Consider the following 23,695-nt stretch of genomic DNA (forward strand, 5'->3'; position numbering starts at 1 on the left):
AAGAGCACTTCTCAACCCATTTTATGAATACTGTATTCCCTTATTAAGATAAAAATATTAGAAATTAGAAATTAAAAATAGTAGACATTATCAACATAATAGAAGTATAGCAAACTCAACTACACCAAAGGATACCAATCAGCAATGAAAAGGAATGGACTAGTATTTCACTCTATAACCTCGATAAATCATAAAGGCATTATACTGAATAAAGATGCCAGACTCAAAAGGTTAAATACTATAAAATTGTATTCATATGATATTCTTGAAAGGTTACAACTATAAGCCAATAACATGACAATGGTTACCTTGGGCAGGGAAAATATGAGCATAAAAAAGGAAGCATATGGGAATGTGGGGCAGTTGCAACCATTCCCAGATCCTGACTGCTGTGATCATGATATTACAAGTCAGGGAAAGTATTAAAGTTCACAAACCAATATATCTCCTAAAAGGCCAACTCTGTATATCAATACATTTTGTTCTAAATTAGAGTCTAACATGACAGAGCAATTATTATTAAAATACTTTTAAGCAAAGATTCTTTTCACTGACAGCTCCAAGGTCTGCCTTTCCAACAGCTCTAATTATTGGCAAAACATATAATCCACCCAAATCAAATCTCTACATGAAGTCTTGAGAGGTATTTGAATTTTGTTTCTTGCATTTTTCACGGTGCTGAAAGTCTTAAGACAATAAATGTCTTTAACCTATAGAGACACAAAGATTAAACACAACAGGCAATAGCTCAATGGTAGAGTACTTACCTAGTATGTGCAATGCTCACCCTGGGTTCAATTCCCAGCAGTGCTAAACAAAACAAATAAAAACAGGTACAACTTAACAACTGCACTAACTTTAAGTAAGGGTTGTAATGATAATGGAGCTGGCCAGCTTGGTATGGTTTGGAGGAAGGCATACATTACAGGTGGTTCCCACATAGGCTTTGTTCTTATGTAACAGTTGTCCATTCTGTAGGAAGGATATAGCCAGAATTCAGTACTTTATTTTTAAAAGGAAAAATGAATTTCATCTATGTGACTAGAAAGTATATCATAAGACTATGAGATTGCTTCTAGATAAGAAGCAATTACAAAATAGCAGAACATTGCATATGTAGTCTTCCAATAACTTCAATACTTTTATGCAATTATCTAGTAACTCTACCCTTACTTAAGGTATGGAAGAGGAAACTGTAAGGGTTGATTATATAATATTGAGCAGGAAGGGTAAAGGCACCTATCTAACAAGGTGGTAAATGTTAATATAAATTAGGAGTTGGAAATCAGCACGTCCCACTTGCTAAGCAAGTGCTCTAGTATTTGAGCTATGCCTCACACCCCACCCCTCTTGTTTTGGTGTAGGTCCTGGGGCTTGAACCCAAGGTCTTGGCACTGTCCCTGAACCTTTTTGCTCAAGGCTAGCCCTGTAACTCTTGAGTCACAGATTTGTGGGTGTGGTTAACTGGAGATAAGAGTCTCATAGACTTTATTGCTCTAGCTGGCTTCAAACCACGGTCCTCAGATCTCAGCCACCTGAGTAGTTAGGATTACAGGGGCAAGCCACATGTCTCCCCCAACCATTTTCTTGTTGTTGCTGGGGTTTTTTGTTGTTGTTCTTGTTATTTTGTTTTTTGCTTTTAGGAGGTAGTCTTGGATTTCTGCCTGAGCCCAGCCTTAACTGTGATCCTATGTCTTCTACAAAGCTGAATGACAGGCAACACAAATGACTAAATATCTTTAATCTTCAAGATTTCATCCTCATCTACTAAAGTACAATAACATAACTTATTTTTAAATAAACTTTATTTCAAGGTAGTTTTAAGTTCAGAGTAAAATTAAGCTAAGGACAACCCCATACAAATAACATCTGTTACAATCAGCAAATTAGTATTAGTATTACAATCAATGAACCTACATGGGCATGTGATTATCACCTGAAATCCCTATTTTACATGAAGGCTCACTAAGCATTCACCACTTACCACTGTAGTACTGTGCAAGTAGTTCACATCACTGAAAATCCTGTACTCTGCCTATTTACCCCTTCTTAATCTTCTAATTGCTTGCAACCACTGGTTTTGGTGTTTTGTTTTTTTTTTAAATTGTCTCCACAGTTTTGCCTTTTCCAGAATGTCATCTGGTTGGAATCTGAGTTTGAATCCTTTTCTGATTGGTTTCTCTCACTTAGCGGTATCTAAATTTTCTATTTTCTAATTAGCGCATATTAACTGTACAAAATAATGGGTTTCATTGTTCCACAACAATGGCATTTTTAAATTTTTTATTTTATTTTTCTGTCAGTTGTGGGGCCTGAACTCTGGGCCGGGCACTGTTCCTTAGCTATTCAGCTCAAGGTTAGCGCTCTACCACTTGAGCCACAGCACCACTTCCGGCTTCTTCTGCTTATGTGGGGCTGAGGAATGGAACCCAGGGCCTCATGCATGCAAGGCAAGCACTCCGCCACTGAGCTACCTTCCCAGCCCCAAAAATGGTATTTTCATATATATTACATGTCTTCATCATATCCATCCCCCTTTAATACACCCCCTCAAGCCCCATGCGCTTTTACTAACAAGTCCCCTTTGAAGTCTTCTTTCCTCCTAGATTTCAGATATGAGAGAAAACATGATAACTGTCTTTTTGAACTTGGCTTATTTCATTTAACATGATGATTTTCTGTTCTAACCACTTCCCTAAAAATGACAGTTTCATTTTTATTGATATACTTATTTAAATGATGAAGTTCTTACATCTTCGCTCCTCCCATCATCAGTAACTCCTTAATTCCCCCTTTTAGAACAAGGGGAGTTACATGTGTGGGACCTCTGGTTGACTGAAAACAAAAGCAGAGAGATGCTACTGATTCATTTCACAACCAAACTTCTCAAGGAGACTATAGGAGCACTTGGGATGAATAGCATCAGATCTCACATCTGGCACTTGAACAGCAACCAGAAAAAACGCATTCTGGTGAAGTAGAGGAAGAACTGGTAGGTTATTCTTTTCTTTTAGCAAAAGCAGGAAAAAGATCAACTATATCTTACATTATATTCCACAGAAAACACTTGCAAATGAACAAGCATAAAATTCGCTTGTGCTCTTACTCTAACAAAATACTCCATAATTTATAAATAACCTAAGTTGCTCACAGTACTGGAGGGAGGGAACCCCAAAGTCTGGCAGATTTGGTTGTCTGGTAAGGGACTAGTAATCCCCTAGTTCCAAGATGCTGCCTCACTGTTGTGTCTGCTATATGGCAATACAAACAAAGGGAATAATCGCATCAAAGGGGGCAAAGCCCTCAAGGCCTAATTGCCTCCCAAAGGCCTACACCTCTTAGTTATGGTGCATTAGAAATTGCAACATGAATTGGAAGGGGCACAAGCATTCAAATTACAGTAAAATCCTAAGAACTAAAGAAATAAAATTAGTGAAAACAAATGACCATATACAAATACTAGTTATAAAAGCAGTATGGAGGTTCCTCAAAAGACTCCATATAGAGCTCCCCTATGACCCAGCAATCCCACTTTTGGGCATTTACCCAAATGGTCACAAACAAGACCATACTAAAGCTACCAGCACAACTATGTCTATTGCAGCATTATTTACCATAGCTAAGATATGGAACCAACCCAGATGCCCCTCAGTAGATGAATGGATCAAGAAAATGTGGTATATATACACAATGGAATTCTATACCTCAATCAGAAAGAATGACATTGCCCCATTTGTTAGGAAATGGAAAGACTTGGAAAAAATTATAGTAAGTGAAGTAAGCCAGGCCCAAAGAAACATAGATCCCATGGTTTCCCTAACTAGTATATGTGTGAGACAAGCAGAAAAGGTCAAATAACTTGATGTCAGGTGAAATGAACCCCAAGATAAGGATTCAAATGTTTTTGCTTTCTTTCTATTGTTTCTAACACATTTATAAGATGATTTCTTTGTTGCTTTGTATGTCCCTCCCCCACGGTATAACCCCTGCTTTCAGTATTTGATGTTGATATAATTTGTGGAGGGGAAGGGCAAAAACAAATCATTTAACTAGGGATACAGGTGGACCCATTGTAACAATGAGATGTACAAGTCGTTATGTTGAAAAATGAACTTTACAACTTTGGCGGGGGGAGGGAGAATGGGGGTGGGTGGGAGGAGTATGGAAAGGGATGGAAAGGGGAAACAAAGAGGAGGCAACAATGCTTGATAAGAAATGTACTCACTATCTTGTCCATGTAATTGTAACTCCTCTGTACGGTATTCTCACAATTAAAAAAAAAACAAATACTAGTTATAGAGGAATGGGAATTGTTTGATACATAATAGGAAAGAAGTGGGACAATGTTCAAAATATTGCTTCTAAGTTTTATCCTGTTCTGTTTAAAAAAAATTTTTTTTTTAAACCTTAGAGCCTTAACTCCAGAAATCAGTCTCTCTTCTATCTGCATAAACACTAATGTTACTCTTTGGTTTCTTCAGAAATTATCTCTTTTCTTCATACTAATCACTTGCGAATTAATATAAATTACAATCATGAAACTAAGGTTGAAATTTTCAATTTTGTATACCAAACGGAACTTTCACTCTATAGCTTTGCCTATTATCTGAATCCTCCTGGTTATATCGATGGAGATAAATACAATTTAATGTCTGGTAAGTGCATGTACTCATATGTCCTTGAGAGAATATTTCACGAATAAAAACGCACTTCAGCTGGGCACTGGTGGCTCACACCTGCAATCCTAGCTACTCAGGAGGCTGAGATCTGAGAGTATAGTTCAAAGCCAGCCCAGGAAGGAATGTCCATGAGACTTTTATCTCCAATGAACTACTAGAAAACCAGAAGTGGAGCTGTGGCTCCAAGTGGTAGAGCACTAGCTTTGAGTAAAAAAAGCTCAGGGGACACAGCACCTAGGCTGAGGTCAAGTCCCATGACCAACAAAAACAAAACAATACAAAACAAAAAAAGCACTTTATAATTCCATTCCTATAAAATACAACTATTCTAACTTAAATATTCATACACTACACACTATGCAAACTTGGGGGGAAAATCCTCAGATAATAGTATCCAGAATGGATATTGGAATTTTCTCCTCAGTATAATCTTATTACTTCACTGAACTCTTAAAAAGTACCTATCAAACATGCAGCTCTACTTCACATAAAGTAACCTGCCCCAAAAACCAATGGTAAGTAGCTAAATTTGGAACCCACTGTCCTTTTACCAGCAAAAATAACACAAATATGAATCTAAGTCAATAGAAATTAAAACAACTGTTAAGCTGTTATTAGCCCTGTTCATCACTATATACTAGGATGAATCACCATGTTTTCAAGTTAGTGCCCAATAAATAAATTGCATATGCACTAATATGTCTAAGAGCTGGAGCACAAATAATTTATCATATATAATTCTAAGAGTATGTACTCTCTCATTCTTGCATTTCTATTCTCCCCTACTTTCTGTCTCACTGTGAGTCTCAGGGTAACTTCATTATATAGTAATACTGTCATTAACTTTTACTATGGTTGATGGTCTTCCCAGGGGCTCATGTGCTGGGAGACTGGTCCCCAGTGTGGCAATGATGGGAGATGGAGGACCTTTAAAAGGTAATGCCTGAGCCAGTCTCTCATTGCTCGCAACTGCAATCCTAGCTACTCAGGAGGCTGAGATCTGAGGATTGCAGTTCAAAGCCAGCCCAGGCAGCAAAGTCCATGAGACTCTTATCTCCAATTAATGACCAAAAAGCTGGAAGTGGAACTGTAGCACAAAAGCTAAGGGACAGCATCCAGGCCCTGAGTTCAAGCACCAGGACAGACACACACAAAAAGGTAATGCCTAGTGGGATGTCATTAGGGAGGCTGCCCGCAAAGCAAGCTGTTGTAGCTCTCCAGGAACCCTGGTTAGGTCTCTAAAGAGGGCTGCTATCATAGAGTAAAACTAACCCAAGTCACTGTCCAGTTTGCTCTCATTACATGATCTCTTCTTACTCACATTTCTATCACTGTGATGTCACCCACCAGGAAGTTCTCATCACAGCGGAACTGATGCTTATACTATGCTTTTGAATTTCTTGAGCTGTGAGATAATTAAACTTTTCTTTATGAAAAAGTACTCATTGCAGTAATAGGAAAGAGACTAATAAAGTCATTCAAAAACTTACCTAAGCATCAGCTCCTTCGAGAATTTAGGTAACTATTGAAACATTTATGTAAGTTCCATGGTAATATCTTCGTTTTATTTCCTTAAATTGTTTTGTTTTGAATGTGATTTTTAAGTTTTAGTACAAAATATGAACATTAAAAATAACTGAATCAAAGCAAGTTCAATAGCTACCAACGTACAAGTATTTCCACTCCTCAAAACATAGTAATAGGAAAAACAAAACTGATACTGATAGATACCAGATATTAAAACTGGGGATGTAGTTCAGTGGGAGAGTATTTGCCTACATGGCACAAGACTCCCAGCATTTCCAAAACAGAAGGAAGGAAGGAAAGGAGGGAGAGAGGAAGGGAGGGAGGGAGGGAGGGAGGGAGTAAAAGCAGCTAGCAATGTCTTACAGTCAAAAGTGTGGGGAAGGCAGAAGGAAAGAAGATGGATGTGATGCAACAGGAATCACCCTAGCTCTCTCTAATCAAACAAACATTTAGGGTCCTAACATATACTTCTCCCCAAGAGATTGACAACAATAAATATATGAACAGAGAGTCACAGGAATGAAAAAACAAACTTACAATTTGTACACAAAAGGTCAAGAGTGGCCCCACGCTGCAGGTCAGCCTACAACCAAGAAGGCTAAGCCGCAGGAGCAGCCCCATGGCAGCCAGGATTTTAGGATCCAACCAGTGGGACTGCAGCATCTAGATACAAAAAGCTTCCACAGTGCCGGGATCCAGTCAGCACAGCAGCAACACAGAATGTGATACTGCCACAACCAGACCCAGAGATCTTCCACAGAGCCACTGGTCATCCCACAACCAACTCCAGGATCATTGAGTAACTCTGCTGGGTACCACCCCCCAATGGGAGACCAGCACTGGTGGTGACCTAGAGCTTGGCCCAGACCCCCAGTGTTACCACACTTGAAGAGACAAAGAGGCCAGAGCTCTTTCTCATGCCACCCCACAACCCCTGGCCAGAAGCACTGGCCAAGCATAGGCAATCTGCAGGGTGAGATCCAACTAAGGTACCAAGCTCTGACAAACTTCAGTGCATCCATGGGAACCTAGTCCTTCTGAAGCACAGGCCTCTGGGAGGCCTGAATCTAGCCTTCTCACCACCACTGCTGACTTTTTCCACCAGCGCCCAGCTGCTGGTGGAAAGCCCGCTGATGCAGGGCCAAGCCAGGGCATGCGCACAAATCGGCAGCCAAGGTCTGCCATTTGTGGGGCAAGATCCAACTAGGAGCCAAAAGCCAGACAAATTCCCTCACACTTGTGGGAGCCCATCCCTTCCAGAGCCTTACACCCATCCCAGAGGCCTGATTCTATCCTTCTCAGCCCCTGCCACAGATCAGACCGAGCTTGGTGGCCTGGAAAGGAGCTCCTTTCAGCAAGCCTGGGGCCAAGCATAAACTCTAGTACGTGCTGGCCCAGGGGCCCAGCAAGGGCTACTTCACCCAATGTGAGGTTGGCCTGGCCAAGCATGGGGCGCCACCTGCTGGGTAGGAACAGGGCAAGCTCCGGACATGGCCCTGACAACTCCTGAACCCAAATGAGTAAATCACAATGAAAGATTACCAAGACAACAAATCAAATCCAAAAGCCAACAACAACCCAGGAAAGGACCTCAGTGAGAGTGAAAAAGAGAGAGAGGACCAAAGAACCATTAAAGAAATGATGACAGAATTGGCCAATGAAATAAAAGGGGATATACAAAAACAATTTCAAGACTACAAGAAGAAATGACAAAGATGATCCAGGACTCACAAAAAGATATTAAAATAAAAATAGAAATGCTATACACCTCATTAAAAGATGGAATTAACACTGAGAACTGGTGTGGGAAGCATAAAAGATTCAATTTCCATACTGCCAACCGCAGTGGAATGCACAGATAACAGAATAAGTGAAATGGAAAACAGAATATCCGGAGTTGAGAATAAAATAGAGGAATTAGAGCAAGTAGTCAACAGTATGGAAAAAACACTGAGAACCTACCAAAGGGAAATCCAAGAATTGGCAGACTCAGCCAAGAGATCAAATGTATGCATAACTGTGATCGATGAGGGGGGAAGAATTCAATACTAAAGGCATCAAAACCTATTCAGTGAAATAATGGAGAACTTCCCCAATCTTAAGAGAGAACATCTCACCCACCTGACAGAAGCATACAGAACCCCTAGTAGACAGGATCCAAGAAGAATTTCTTATACTTTTAGACATAGTTAAAAAACATTAGACTTGACAAGCAAGAATTGATTTTTAAATGCTGCAAAATCAAAGAAAGAGCTATATTACTATGGAAAGAAAATTGGAATCACTGCAGATCTCTCCACACAAACTCTCAATGCAATGAAAACCTAAAATGGTATAATTCAAGCCCAGATCATCAACTGCCAACCCCAAAATGGTGTACCCAGAAAAAATATCATTTACATTTAATGGTGAAACTAAAACCTTCTATGACAAAAAAAATTAAAGGAATTCACAAACACTAAACCAGCATTACAATGAACACTAAAGGGAAATATACAATCAAGAAAATAATCAATATCAAGGAACACATAAGACAAAAATCACTAGACCAATTTAGTAATCACAGGAAGAGGGAGGAAGCAAAATACAGGAAATGAAGAAAATGTCAGGACATCTAACATCTCTCTACTATCTGTGAATATTAACAAACTCAATTCCCCAATCAAAATAAAAAGAACAGCACACTGGATTAAAAAACAAGATCTGCCCATTTGTTGTCTCCAAGAAACATATCTCACAATCAATGACAAAAGCACGGGGGGGGGGGGGGGTGTAGAAGTGGGAGGGAAGAGATGGTAGGGGAAAAACAAAGGTGGTAACAATGCTTGATAAGCAATGTACTCATTACCTTGTTCATGTAACTGTGACACCAATAAAAAAACTTTTAAAAAAAAAGACAAAAGCAAACTCCAAATGAAGGGATGGAAAAAAATCTTTCATGCAAATGAATCCTTCAAGAAGGCAGGAGTAGCCATATTGATTGATAAAATAGACTTTTCATTAAAATCAATACAAAGAGACATGAAAGGTCATTACGTATTATAAGAGGAATGATCCATGAAAAGGAAATCACAGTGGTCAATATCTATGTACCAAATAATGGAGTACCTATGTTAAACAAATACTTTTGGACTCAACAGGACAGACCCAAATACAATAATAGTGAGAGATTTTAATACCCTATACACACCGAAGGACAGGTCAACCAAAAAAAGATAAGCAAAGAAGCCTTTGAACTAAATGACATCATAACCCAGACATCTACAGAGTATTCCACCCAACAATGACCCAAGTCACATTCTTCTCAGCAGCCTATGGAACTTTCTGAAAATAGATCATACATAGTACACACAAAGAACCAAAGCAAATACTGGCAAAATTCCTTGCATCCTATCTGACCACAGTGGAATCAAACTAGTTCAACAAAACATAATGCAGAAAACACTCAAACACATGGAAGCTGAACAACACAATACTGAATAACACCTAAGTCACAGAAGAAATTAAGGAAGAAATTAGAAAGTTCTTACAAGTCAATGAAAATAAAAATACATCAGAATGGAACCTCTGTGATATAGCAACGGCAGTGCTGAGGGGAAAGTTTTAGCTCTAACCACACACATAAAGAAAACAAACAGCTCAAGTACATAACCTCATGATGCAACTAAAACTGCTAGAAAAACTAGAACAAACCAAATCTACTACTAGACAGCGAGGTAGGGAAGATTAGAGCAGAAATCAATGAAACAGAAACTGAAAATAACTATACATAAAATCAAAACAAAAAGCTGGTTTTTTGAAAAAATTAATAAGACTGACATCACTTGCAAGATTAACAAAAAAAAGAGAGGAAATTCGAATCAATAAGATCAGAGATGCCACAGGATTACAACAAACATCCAAAAAATCCAAATGATTATAAAGAACTACTTTCAAAACCTATTTCACAAAAGAAGGAAAACTTAGAAATAGACTAATTTCTAGAAACACAGAAACTGCCGAAAATGAACCAAAAGGATGTAAACCAGCTAAACAAGCCAGTAACACCAAGATAGAGGCAGTAATCCAGAAGTCTTCCATCAAGGAAAAGCCCAGGCATGGATGAATTCACCACTGAATTCTACAAGACTTTTAAAGATGAACTAATACCAACACTCCTCAAGCTTTTCCATGAAATAGAAACAGAGGGAGCAATTCCAAACTCATTCTATGAAGCCTGTACCACACTCATTCCAAAACCGGGTAAAGATTCAACAAAAAGAATACAAACCAATTCTCTGATCAACAAAGACACAAAGCTCTTCAATAAACAGAATCCAGAAACAAAATTTTAAAAATCATACAAGCCTAGGCTTGGTCCCACAGATGAAAGGCTGGTTAACACATACAAATCAATAAATGTAATTCATTACGTCAACATGCCAAAGACAAAGAAAACTAAAAATCTGAAGAAAAAAATCAGTGAGTACCAGGAAATGGAAAGACCTTCCATGTTCATGGATAGTAGAATCAATATTGTAAAAATAGCCATACTGTGAAATACACATTCAATGCAATTCTCCTCAAAATTACAGTGATGTTCTTTACTGAGATTAAAGAAAAAACAATCCAAAAATTCATATGGAACAACAAAAGATCTAAAACAGACATTGCAATTCTAAGCAAAAAAAAGTAATACAGCCAATATCATAATACCAGATTTCAAACTCTACTATGGAGCCATAGTAACAAAAGCAGCTTGTTATTAGCACAAAAATATACCCACAGATCAATGGAACAGATTAGAAGCTCAGAAATAAAACATATACTTACAGTCATGATATTTGACAAAGCAGCCAAAGACATACAGTAGAAAAAAACATAGCCTCTTCAACAATTAGTGTTCGGAAAACTGGGCAGCATATACAGAAAACTAAAAGTGTATCTCTGCTTGTCACCATGCACTAATATCAATTCAATGTTAATATCAATTCAATATGGATCAAAGACCTCAACATCAGACCTGAAACTCTGAAACTACTGCACATTAAAACTTATAGGTATAGACAGGAACAGAGTCCTAAGGGTATAAAACAGGAGAGAGACTTCATTAAAATCAAGTTTCTGCAGAGTTGAGGACATAGTTACTAAACTAGAAAGACAGCCAACCAATTGGGAAAAGATCTTTACCAGCAATGCATCAGACAAAGGTCTAATATCAACTATATACAAGAAGCTCAAGACACTAACCCCTCCCAAACTTAATACACCCATTACTATAAATGGGCAAGAGAATAAAGGAGACTTCTTGGAAGAAAAGGTAAGAATGGCAAATAAAATAAAATAAATGAGAAAATGCTCATCATTCCTGACCACAAAGGAACACAAATCAAAACAACCCTGGGGGGGGGAAAAAAAACAACCCTGAGATTGCATCTCACCCCAGTTAGATTGGCCTACATTTTGAATTCGAACAACAAAAAAATGCTGGCAGAGATGTGAGGGAAAAGGAACCCTACACTGCAGTGCTGGTGCAAATATAAGTACAACCACTATGGAAAGCAGTCTGGAGGTTCCTCAAGAAACTAAAGATAGGCCTTCCCTACAATGTAGCCATACCACTCCTAGGCATCTACCCTTAGCATCATGAACCAGGATATGAAAAGGACACCTGCACATCCATGTTCATTGCTGCACTATTCACAATAGCCAAGATATGGAAACAGTCCAGATGCCTCACAATACATGAATAGATCCAAAAAATGTGGTACCTATATACAATGGAATTTTATATAGCTATTAGAAAGGATAAGATAATGTCATTTGCAGGGAAATGGATGGAACTAGAACAAATCATGTTGAGCAAGGTAAGCCAAGATTAGGGAGAAAGCAGCACATGTTCTCCCTGATATGCAGAAGTTAGATTTAAAACACAATGGTATATGACAATACAGGGTTCTGGACACTCATATACAGTGAGACCAAAAGATGATAGTCGTAGGAGAAAATCACCAAATTGTAATACCCAAGTACCGCCTCATATGTATATAAAATAAAATACATACTAAAACAAACTTCAAAGATTTGGAAAACAAAGGACTTTTTGCTTAAATTTTTTGTGGGTTTTTGTTTTTGTGTTTTTTTGCTGATGATTCAGTATTCTTTAACAGTGTATTTACATGCATATCTGTGGGAGGGTGGGAGGAGGGCACAGAATCCATGGAAAAAGGGTAAAAAAGTACAGCAGTGGAGCACTCTGGACATTGATGAAAGTGAACTATGCAACTTGTGGGTGAAGACAGAAGGGAGAGAATGGCAAAGAATGAGGGAACAGATGACACTGTACAAAAGAAAATGTACTTATTGTACATTGTACTGATGCATGTAAATGTAACCCCTGTGTATATCACCTCTACAATAAGACCATTTTTTTTTAAGTGTGGAGGAGTTAGGCAGGCATGATAGAGCAGTTCTAGGTCAGTTCCAATACCAGGTTTGTCAGGCTAAATAGCAAGATTATTCTCTCACAAGAATAAAAGGGGGGAAGAAGTTGTGGGGGAGGTCGTACTTTTGTCTTTTTTTTTTTTTTTTTTTTTGAGTAATGGTACTGTGAATTGGGCCAAAGTCTAGAGAATACTAAGTAAACATGCATTCTACACTGAGCTACATCTCTAACCCCAGTCAAGTGATTTCTAAGTTAACAAAACAAAGAAACACTGTCAAGAACATATATGAATACTTTTTGTAAGAGACCAACTTACATCATAATAAAGCGCTTAGAGATCAAACAATATTGATATTCTTTACTAAATGTAATCAAGTGTGAAAATGCTATAAAATGTGAACTTCTTTTTCAAGTGAAATCTCTGGTTAGTCTTCTGCTATATTCATAATGGTTTAGCTCGTCTTCACTAACAAATAATAACATATTTGGCAGTAGGAAGTATACCAAAAAAGAAAAAGAAAGGAGAGAAAAGTGACAAATAATCATCATTCTTTAAACAAACTATCCTCAATGATAAGGTAATCCAGAGAATAATTTACAAACCTATGCCAAAGAAATAACCACAATATTAATCCAAGTTCTTACAAAATAATCCCCTAAAGTTAGCTACAAAATTCATTGCCTCCAAAACACTATTTTCTGAAGGATAAATATTATCTATCCACACTGAATAAAAGTATCCTATTTTTTTAATCTCATTTTCCCCAGTTATTCTGGTTACAAATTAATTCCGGGTTGTACATGTAGCTAAATTAGTTTGAAAATGTGGGATATTTCTTTAAAAGTCAACTATTTTTCAAATTTGTTAAGTTCCATATAATGTTTGAAAATTTATTTTCCAATGTATTTTAGGATACTGTTTTTGACCTAGTCTGGACAAAATGCAAAAAGCAGCTTACCTGAGAAATCTGAAAAGTAAACAAAAACAAGTGGAATATGGAGTGAAATTTGAAGTGAACTATATTGTTTTCCTAATCTATCTTTCATCTTTTTTGTAGTGGCTTTATCCTGAATGGCTACATCCTGGTTGCAGCAGCACAAGTTAAAAGAGCCTGAGAAAAACTCATTTTTCTAGGAGGTTTCTAGCTAAAGGACTCAGGGAAAAGGGTACTTCTATGGGCATAAGGGGCCAGAGATGCTGCAAAGGACAGAGTGATCAAAAGGAATCCTAATTCTCTGTAAGAACTTACACAAGTCCTAGGTGAACTATGCAAGCATTAACATTCACTGAACAGACCTAGAGTAATAGAAAAAAGGTTTCTAACCAACCACAATCATTATATTGTTAATTTTAATGGGTAAATTTTATGACACATGCATTATCATGAAATAGCATGAGAGAGGGATGGAGGCTGGAACTATAACCTCCAAAAAGACAAAATTTTACGTCTGAACCTAATTAGTTGACAATCTGCTAAAACAAAAACAGTATCCAAGCAATCACTACTGCTGGATTCTTACACAATATTGTTGAGGACATAATGTAAAATTACTTGGAATATAAAGCACCAGGAAATATAACCAATTCTCCGAAGAAAAAAGAAGATAGTAACTGCCAGCCCTGAAATAACCCAAATATTGAAATTATCAAGGACTTAAAAAAAAGTATGAACTGAGTATCTGAAATCTGAAATGCTTCAAAATCTAAAACTTTCTGAGCAGCAATGTGATGTGACAAGTCATAGTAAAAATGAAGGTACGCTAAAAGTACTATATAAAATTATTTCCAGCTGTGTAAGATGTATATGAAACAAATTAATTTCCTATTTAGTCTTAGCTGTGTCCTATACTGAAAGTATTGCTACATTTAAGCCAATATTCCAAAATCCCAAAATTCTGTCCCATTTTCAGTGTTTTAGATAAGGGAAAACCTGTGTAACAATGTTCCATGGAGAAAAAAAAATAAAACACTTTTGAAATAAATGGAAAGATAAAAGTTTCCAGCGGACAAATTTAAAACTAAGAGAAAAACTGCAAAAGAAAAAAGAAAAATTGTAAGTTGTATAAAACAAAGCCTCAATAAACAGAAATACAGGGCTGATAGCTCACTGGCAGAACTTGCTCCCAACCTTCAAAAAAAAAGTAAAACTGAGTTACTGACTGAACAGAAGCTAAATCAATAGAAGTATCTACTCTGAAGAACAGAGTAGGAGAAAAAAAGGAAGACTCTCAGGAAACATCAAAAGTTTTTTCTACAACAAAAGACAAGAATGAAATTGGTATAGGAAAAAAAAATATCTCCAGAATAATGTACAAAATTCTCCCAAACTTCAAGGAAGGTTCAGGAACTCAGAAATTCACAAAGCTTGAAGAACACTAAAATGGATAAACACGGAAGTAAAACATGCCTAGACAAATAACAGACTTAGGGAAAGTCAAGCTAAAGGAATAAAACTGTAAAGAAACATGACCCACACAAGAAATTTAATGATTCCAATTATTGCAAACTTCTCATCAGAAACCAGCATCCAGAAGACAGTGAATGGATATCTTTGAAATACTGAAAATTTCAGAGAGTATTCTCTGTGTAGAGAAGAAATTCGTCAGAAATATCTATAGAGATATTTTCATTAAAAACAAAGACAAACTGGGCATTGGTGGCTCACACCTATAATCCTAGCTACACAAGAGACTGAAATGTGGGGGATCTCAGTTCCAGGCCAGTACAGGCAGAAAAGTTCACATGACTCCATCTCCAAAATAATCAGCAAGAAACAGGGCAGGAAGCATGGTTTAAGTGGCAAGTCTGCCAGCGTAACAAGTGCGAGGACCTCAGTTGAAACTCCAGGACCCTCCCCCCCCCCCAAAAAAAAAGTAAAACTAAGAATTTATCACTAAAAAGTCTACTTTAAAAGAACGAAGTTCTTGAACTGTGGGCCTGGGCGCTGAGTCCCTCAGCTCTTCAGCTCAAGGCTAGCGCTCTACCACTTGAACCACAGAGCCACTTCCGGCTTTTTTCTTTTTGCTTATGTGGTGCTGGGGAATCAAACCCAGGGCCTCATGCATGATAGGCAAACGCTCTACCACTGAGCCACCTTCCTAGCCCCAAGAATGAAAGTCTTAAGCAACTCAATGGCAGCAATGGGAAGGAGGGAACAGTGGGAAAGAGGGAACAGCTGATGCAAAACGAAAGAAACATACATATCACCCAATGTGGAAGAAATAACTGTATTGCAAAGCTCATAGAACTCACAAATGTTATAGACCATGACAGACAATTTGCCCCATGGAAGTTAGAATGTGTTTGTGACTTTAACTATGCATCACTATCCCACAATACTGTGAAATTTGGGAAATTATGTAATCACTTAATCACAATAAAGAATTTGAAAAAAAAGAATGAAGTTCTTCAGACTGAAGAGAAACGATATCAAAGATAAACTTGGAATTAAAGCAAAAGATGAACAGTAAATAAATGGCTATATATAAAAGTTTTTTTTTCTCCTCATAAGGAGGAGAAAATATACTTACCTACTACAGGGAGCAGAAAGTATACAATAGGGTGGGGGATGTTATTGCATTTGTATGTACTCCCATGACAACTATTCCATATTGATCACTAAGAAAGTTAAAGGGCTTCTACATTCATTTTCAATGATAAAACCATTAACTTTTAAATAAATTGTGAACATTTGTGTACATATACCATAGCCTCAGAGAAGCACTGTCCCCTAAGAAATTTTTAGGCCACATACATAATTCCAGGCACCACATCCAACCTACTCAGGAAATACAGATCAGGAGGATCAAAGTATGAGGTCAGGTTAGCCAAGGACAGAAAGTTATTAGCAAGATTTCATCTAAACAAAAAAGCTGGCATGGTAGTATACATCTGTAATACTAGCTATGTATTAAGCCATAGGTAGTAGATAGGAGGTCTGGATCCCAGCCTGAGGCCTGCCCTGGGCAAACATTCAGGATCCTATCTGAAAAATAACTAAAACATACAAGTAATGAGGGTGTAATTCAAGTGGTAGAATGCCTGCCTTGTAAGCCTACCACTCACAATTCAAACCCCAGTGCTACCTTAAACAAACAAAAAAAGTCAATTTAATATATTTAACCCCTCACAAAGTTTCAACCTGTAATACATTTAAAAACTTGAAATATTTTACATTTTTTGTGAAACGGTGTATACTTTACACTTACAGCAAATCTCAGTTTGAACTAATCAATGAAGCACCCAAGAGTTACATATGGGGTTTGAGGATATAGTTCAGTGGCAGAGCACTTGCCTTAGTAAACATGAGACCCTGCAAGTGATCCTCAGCAGCTTCCTCCCCCTACACCCCCCCAAAAAAGTCACATTTGTAGCTACTGGCTAATTAAGATATCCTGATGCAACCACTAAAAAATAACACAAGTATTGTACTTCATACATTTAACACCAGCATCTGGCAGGCAAGATAGAACAATGAGATGGGCAATAACCTGAGCTATGTAGTCACATTGTGTTTCACAAAATAAAACAAATAATTAAAAACAAAAATAAGAACTAAAAAATCAATATAAATCAATATATTTAATTATTGTATATTATTTATTTATTATTGTAAACAAGGAAATGTCCATGTAAATATAAGAGGAAGTAGAAGCTAGACTGAAGGGTTTTCACAGACCAAAAATGGAACAATTTGAAAATAGAAAAGTTGATATAGGCTATTTTAACAGTCTCATATTACTTCCTCAAAAAAGTACTTATTAAGTATTAAGGGAATAAAAGTAACATTACAGTGAAGAAGCTTGGGAGGACTCACCTAAATCAAGTGATCAAAGTGTACATCACCTACTGGTAACAGGACAAGCAGAAATTGTATACTGGAAAGAACCCATCACTACTTGCCACAGTCCACAGTCTGAATCCTACCATAAGACAATATCCAGACAGATATTTTACAACTGCCTTGTAATGGTTATAAGCATCAAAGTCATGAAAGTCAAGAAAGAGAATTTTTCTAGTTTAAATGCAACACAATCTGAATTTTGTGATGAAATTTCTGTGGAAACACAAAACTTGAATGAAATCTGAAATTAGGTGGTAGTTCAATTTTTTTTTCAAAACAAGATTGGTTTACTCTGATGGTTATTTTATAACAGAAAGTCCTTGACCTTTTGTTACTGCATCTGCAACTGAATTTCAAATGGTTCAAGGGATAAAGGTACCTAAAATATACTTAGAACTTTTCTGAAAGTTTGAGATTTTTTTTTAAGTTACCAAACAAAATGTAAGAGTATCTAAAATTAGTATGCAACAAAAGAAGTACTTTCAAATGAAGAATGTTTTTACTTCTGCTTTATATAAGACTGTTCTATCCTTTATAAGATTCTCAAAAACCTTTGATCTGTAACTTCAGGAGCCAGTAAGGTAACCATTTTTCAGTACCCCAGTTGCACTGGCCACATTTCAAGTTGCTCCTAGCCACTTGTTGCTATCAGCTACTATACCAGATAAAGCATATCCATCATCACACATGTATCTACTGGACAGTAATAATATACAAGTTGGGGGGGCCAACTGATGAAACGAGTATCTACAGGCCAGAGTTGGATGAACTCAGGCTTGAGTATCTACAGGCCAGAGTTGGATGAACTCAGGCACAAAGACTCAGCAAGTACTCTGATATTTAAGTCATTTATAATCTAGATTCTCAAAACTCAGTTCTATAAAATAGATTGAATATTGCAAAGCTAATTGAGATCAAATAAAATTTATGCAAAGTATCCACAAAAATAAGTACATAAAGTATTTACAGCAGAATAGCTAACACATAGTAAATATTTAATAACCATTAGCTTTCTTCTGCAATATGGGTGAATAATTTCTTAAACTTTGATCTCAGTACTTTTTAAAACTAGTTGAGCAATTACACAAGTACCAGTTTGAAAAGAGAAAGCTAACATCCTACTTGCTCGAAAGACTACTGAATTCCACATCTTATTCAATACTTGACCCTACTGGTTTTATCCCTATAAAGCGCTCTCTTACACTGGTTTCTGTAACAAGTCAGTATTCTCTAGGAGTTCAGTCTCCCAATAAAGTTTTCATATATGAGGTTAGTATGGTTCAACTTTTGTCTTTTTTCAAGTTATATTCCAACCCCTAGGCAATTTCACCCATATCTATTTAGGTAATTCTGATTTTCTATTGGCAACCCATAACCCTCTTTTGAATTTTAGAACTATATATCTAAAGTGCTACAAAAATACCACTTGAAAGATCCAAAGGCACCTCAAAAACCCAGTGCTTTAAAACCAAAAGAACTTTAGTCCTTAGTTGGTACCACTCTTAACCTAGTTGTATAAAATCATTTTTTGAAATTTCTTTCTCTCACATCTACAATCTACAAGTGCAGCCTATTAATCTCAAATTCAATCTACTTAGCCCATCTCCAAGATTTTCCTAATCTTCCTAATTAAAGTTATCTATATCTCTCCTAATCTTGAGTCTTCTCCCTTTCAATACATGCTACCAGAATCCAATACACATCACCAAAAACCTCATTCTACCTACTCAAACTACTAAAAGTCTAGGCGAGGTGGAGAGGTTTGTGCCCGTAATCCTATTTGGGAGGCTGAGATCAGGAGAACGATGGGTCCAGACAAGCCAAAGAAAAAAGTTAGGGTCATCCCAGTTAAAAGAAAAGAGTAAATCAGTTCCCTCTTAGCTCCAGGCTAGCCAAGACATAAACAGGCCCTATTCAAAAACTAAAAAAGGCTGAGAGTATGGCTCAAGTGGTAGAGTGTCTACCAACCACACGGTCTTAAATTCAAACCCTAGCACCTCAAAAAGAAAAATGGAATTCAGTTTCTAAATGATACAATTTTTTTTAACACTAAGTTACATCACTCAACTAGCAGAGCATTCTTAGTTTCATGTAATTTCAAAGTCACTCTCAAGACTTGGCCCTTGTATGTGGACATAGTCCACATGTCTGGATGTAACAGTTCATGCAACTCAGTAAGATATGTATAATCTAAAGTTTCAAATGACAATGATCAGTTTTAATGTTTATTGCAAAAACATACTAATCTACTGAATATCAAGTACCTACACTGTTCACATGCTTAGGGATAAAACAGTGACAAAATGACAATCTCAGTGAATAAACGTAACAAATATAATAAGCTAAGTTAAATTGGCAAAAGTATGTAGGCAAAGTGAAAAAATGCTACAGAAAAAAAACAAACTCTAGCATAAAAAGGGTAGGAAAATATGGAGAGAAATAGGACCATGGTTTCATACAGAGAAGTCAGAGAAGACCTCAGTAGCATAGTGGAAATGTGGCTTGAGAAAAAGGGTGACAAGATAAAGCAAGAAAGAAACTCGAATATCTTAGAGCTTTGTAGGCCCTAGTAAAATATATGCTTTACTAAGACTAAGAAGGGAAGTCACTGAGAAGTGACAGGATCTAATGAATTTTACAAAGCTCACTCTGGGCAACTGAGTGTTAAAGACTATAGGTTAGCAAAGGTCATAATGTTTTCAGGAAGTTATTTTGTATGTGAGAAATGGTGGTATTTTTTACAATTTATAGTGAATGTTTATGTGCTACAGATATAAAAAAGAAAGAAAGAAAGAAAGCAAAGCCAGAGGCCAACAGCACAAGCCTGAATCCTAGCTGCTCAGAAGGGTGAGATCTGAGGATGAAGTTTTAAGCCAACTTGAATAGGAAAACCCTTGAGACGCTTTTTTTGTTGTTGTTGGTCAAGGAGCTTGAACTCAGGGCCTGGGCACTGTCCTTGAACTCTTTTGCTCAATGTTAATACTCTACCACTTTGAGCCACAATGCCACTGCCAGTTTTCAGGTCATTAATTGGAGATTAGAGTGTCATGGACTTTTTGTGTCTGGACTGGCTTTGAACCACAATCCTCAAATCTCAGCCTCCTGAGTACCTTTGGGATTACAGGCATGAGCCATCTGTGCCCAGCTTTCCTTATCTCCAACTAAAACACCAAAAGCCAGAAGTGGCTCCAGTGGTAGAGAAAGAACACTACTAGCTGGGGAGGGGGGGGAAAGGGGATGAGTAGGTTTCCAAGCCCTGAATTCAAGTGGCTCCAGTGGTAGAGAAAGAACACTACTAGCTGGGGAGGGGGGGAAAGGGTATGAGTAGGTTTCCAAGCCCTGAATTCAAGCCCCCAGGATAGCCTTACTCCCCCCCACCCCCCAAAAAAGGCAAGCTAAGTCTTGGGAATAGCACAGATTTTAACTCTGGGGTCGTCTCAGTGTTAGTGCAGTCAGTTCTCACTACTGAGACATAATGCTCACAAGGTTCAAGGCTACTGATTATCCTTAGCAAAAGAATATACTGAAAATTTATTTCAATAGGAAAGGTAAGTCAAGATCCAACCTACACCATTGGAAGACAAGAACAGATGCTGACAGAACTTGAAGGGAAAGTTACAATGAAAATTACTCTATGACTGACTTTATCACTTTCTTAGGTCTACTACATTCTTGAGTTAGGGTTTTAAGTTTTACAAGTTTCAGTGTTGTACCTTAAAAGTTCAACACAGTTAATGGGTAATGTAGCATTGTACTTTCTTACTGCTAAAGCTTTTATTGAAGATTAATCAACAGCATCAAGTAATTGAACTGATTCAAGTGCACTAATTCAAAGCCACTAATTCAAAAACACTGCCCCAGTACTGGTTAATTTCAAAGGAAAGTGAACTTTCCTTTATTTTCAATCTTAACCAATGAACCTCATTAGCAAAAGTATTAGAGAGGGAAAAAACTTAAATTTCCTCCAAGAAATTAAGTTAATAACAGCTTTCTATTTTCTCTTAAAGCATTTTTCTCCATCTGACATACTCAGTATTGTCTTAACTGCATGAGCACACTTATAGTAGAGAAACATCAAATTTTACCACCGCTCTAATCCTAAAATGTACTTAAAATTCTCAAAGTCACTGGGTGTGAAACCAAATGTTGATATATTTTTAAGTCCCAAGAAACTGACAACTTTTTAAAAGCTCAACTGCATAAACACAATCAAAATAAATCTGAATTATCTTTGGCAGGATGATATAATGAAATTCAGAGACAGTTTGAAACATTCCTTTCTGTCCAGCCAGTTACAACAAAAATTAAAGGCCTACAAACTTTCCTGAAGATTTGAATAGAACAGTAAAAAAAATTAAGCTAAGTTCCAAAGAAAGAAAATCAATGATGACCTGGAAAAAGACTTGATCACACATTAAATATCTCAAAACAAAAATGCAACAGTTATTTAGTCATGGCAAGTAGTCCTACCCATGAAATTAACTTGTTTAAAACAAGAAAATGGCATTCACTCACGTACTTTTCCCAAAATTCAGAGGAAATTTCCAAACTAGGGTAAATTTAAGATCACATCGACCAGTCAAAGCATTAAGGACTTTCTCACCATCGGTTTTGCTTCATGATTTTTTAGTATGTTGATAGTACAAGAACGTTCGTCAAAATGCAATACAAAATGATGGACGCCGCTTAGCCCGTATACTCGATAATCTAAAATACTGGGTATTTTTTTAATCACCGTTTGAATCTGTGAATGTTTTAATCGAATACAATCAAGTCTTTTAAAATATTATTCAAAAATATGTGGGGGATGACAAGACCTCCAGCCCTGTGTAAAAGAGAACGAAACTCCCAAGTGTTGTACCATTTTTCCCAGATCTGAAGATGGGAGGGGGAGGGGGGCCCCCCGCAGGGGTTAGGGTTAGTCTGGACCTCCACGTACCCCCCCTTCCCCCCACCCCCCCGTAGTTATTAGGGCAGACACAGCAGGTCTCAAAAGATGGGGCCAGGGTAAGTAGCAGGAGGAGCTGTAACTTCAGGGAATGAGGGGGGACGGGGTAAAAAGACCGGTGCACTGAAGCTCCAGGTCTTCCCATCCGCGCGCACGCGAGAGGTCACTGCGTGGTAAAGTTTGGTTTCACGAGCGGCCCTCCCTCGGCCTCCGGCGACAAAAGCGAAGTCGACCCAGGGAAGCGGACGCACCGGGCTTGGAGAGCGTCGGGAAGCTCGGCGGGGACGACGTGCCCCGAGGCAGAGAAGGGGGAAGGGGGCTTGGCCGGGGTCTGAGCGGGGACCCAGTTCCCCACCCCCCTGCCCCCCACCCCCACTAAGGCCCTGCACCCCGGCGAGGACCGGCATCGCCCTGGCGCAGGGAGCAGGAAGGCGCGTAGGCCACAGGGAGGAGAGGGGACAGACAGGGTCCCTTCGCCGGGAGTGGGGGGGGAGGGGGGAGACGAAAGCAAAATGGGGTCCACCCCGGCTGCAGCACCCCCGCCGTCTCCCTTCCCGCCTGGAAAAGCGCCTCCAACTTTTCCTTCGAACGCATGACGTCGCCTGGGCCCCGCGAGAATCCGAAACTTTGTCCGCCCTCCGCCGCCGCGGGGCCCGCTCTTCCGCTGCCCCCCGCACCCCCCCCCAGCCCCGCTCCCCGCCCGCGGCGGCCCCAGCCCACCCCCACCCCGTCCCTCACCTCTGCCCCCCCCCCGCCCCGGGGTCGGCCCGTGTTTACCTCAGGCCGAGGTCGAGGCGCGCGCGCTCCGGCGGCCGCGGGCCCCACCGCGGGAAGCTCGGGCTTCTCCCGTCACTCCGCCGCCGAGTTCCCCAACATGGACTCCTCCGTCCGTGCTGCGGGGCTGACGGGAGGCGCCGGGGTGGACGGGCCGGGTCTCGAGCCGGTTAGCGACGAGGCGAAGCGACGAGCGGACCCGGGCCGCGCAGCTCCGCGCCGCTTGCGCCACCGCGGCTTCCCCGCTCCCTCCCTCCCTCCCTCCCCCGCCCTGTCTGGCCTCCTCCCTCCCTCCGCGTCGCGTTCTCCCCCTCCTCCCCCCTCCCTCCGCCCCCCCCCCTCGGCGAGGCTCGGCCGCGGCGCCGCCACAAGTCGGCGCGCTACGGTGACGCAGGCGGCCTCCGGACCGTCCACATTCTGTTTACACGCTCGCTTTGGGGCTCTGGCGGACGGCCGCACGGGGGCGCCAACAAACTACCGCGCGCGACGGCCAGAGCGT

General features: G+C 39.1%; 1 protein-coding gene across 2 annotated transcripts in view; it reads right to left on the reverse strand.

Moving 5' to 3' along the window:
• The window catches only part of Scaf11 (SR-related CTD associated factor 11), a 70,220-nt gene extending 46,783 nt beyond the window's left edge, over positions 1-23,437 (reverse strand). For both annotated transcript variants that reach the window (XM_070039370.1, XM_070039367.1), the window contains exon 1: positions 23,200-23,437. The gene's annotated coding sequence lies outside the window, so the exon portion shown is untranslated. The remainder of the gene's footprint in view (positions 1-23,199) is intronic.
• Between the last annotated feature and the right edge of the window lie 258 nt (positions 23,438-23,695).

The sequence above is a fragment of the Dipodomys merriami genome, unplaced genomic scaffold (genome assembly GCF_024711535.1).
Source record: "Dipodomys merriami isolate MVZ:Mamm:240054 unplaced genomic scaffold, mDipMer1.0.p SCAF_10, whole genome shotgun sequence".
In the NCBI taxonomy this organism is placed as follows: Eukaryota; Metazoa; Chordata; class Mammalia; order Rodentia; family Heteromyidae; genus Dipodomys; species Dipodomys merriami.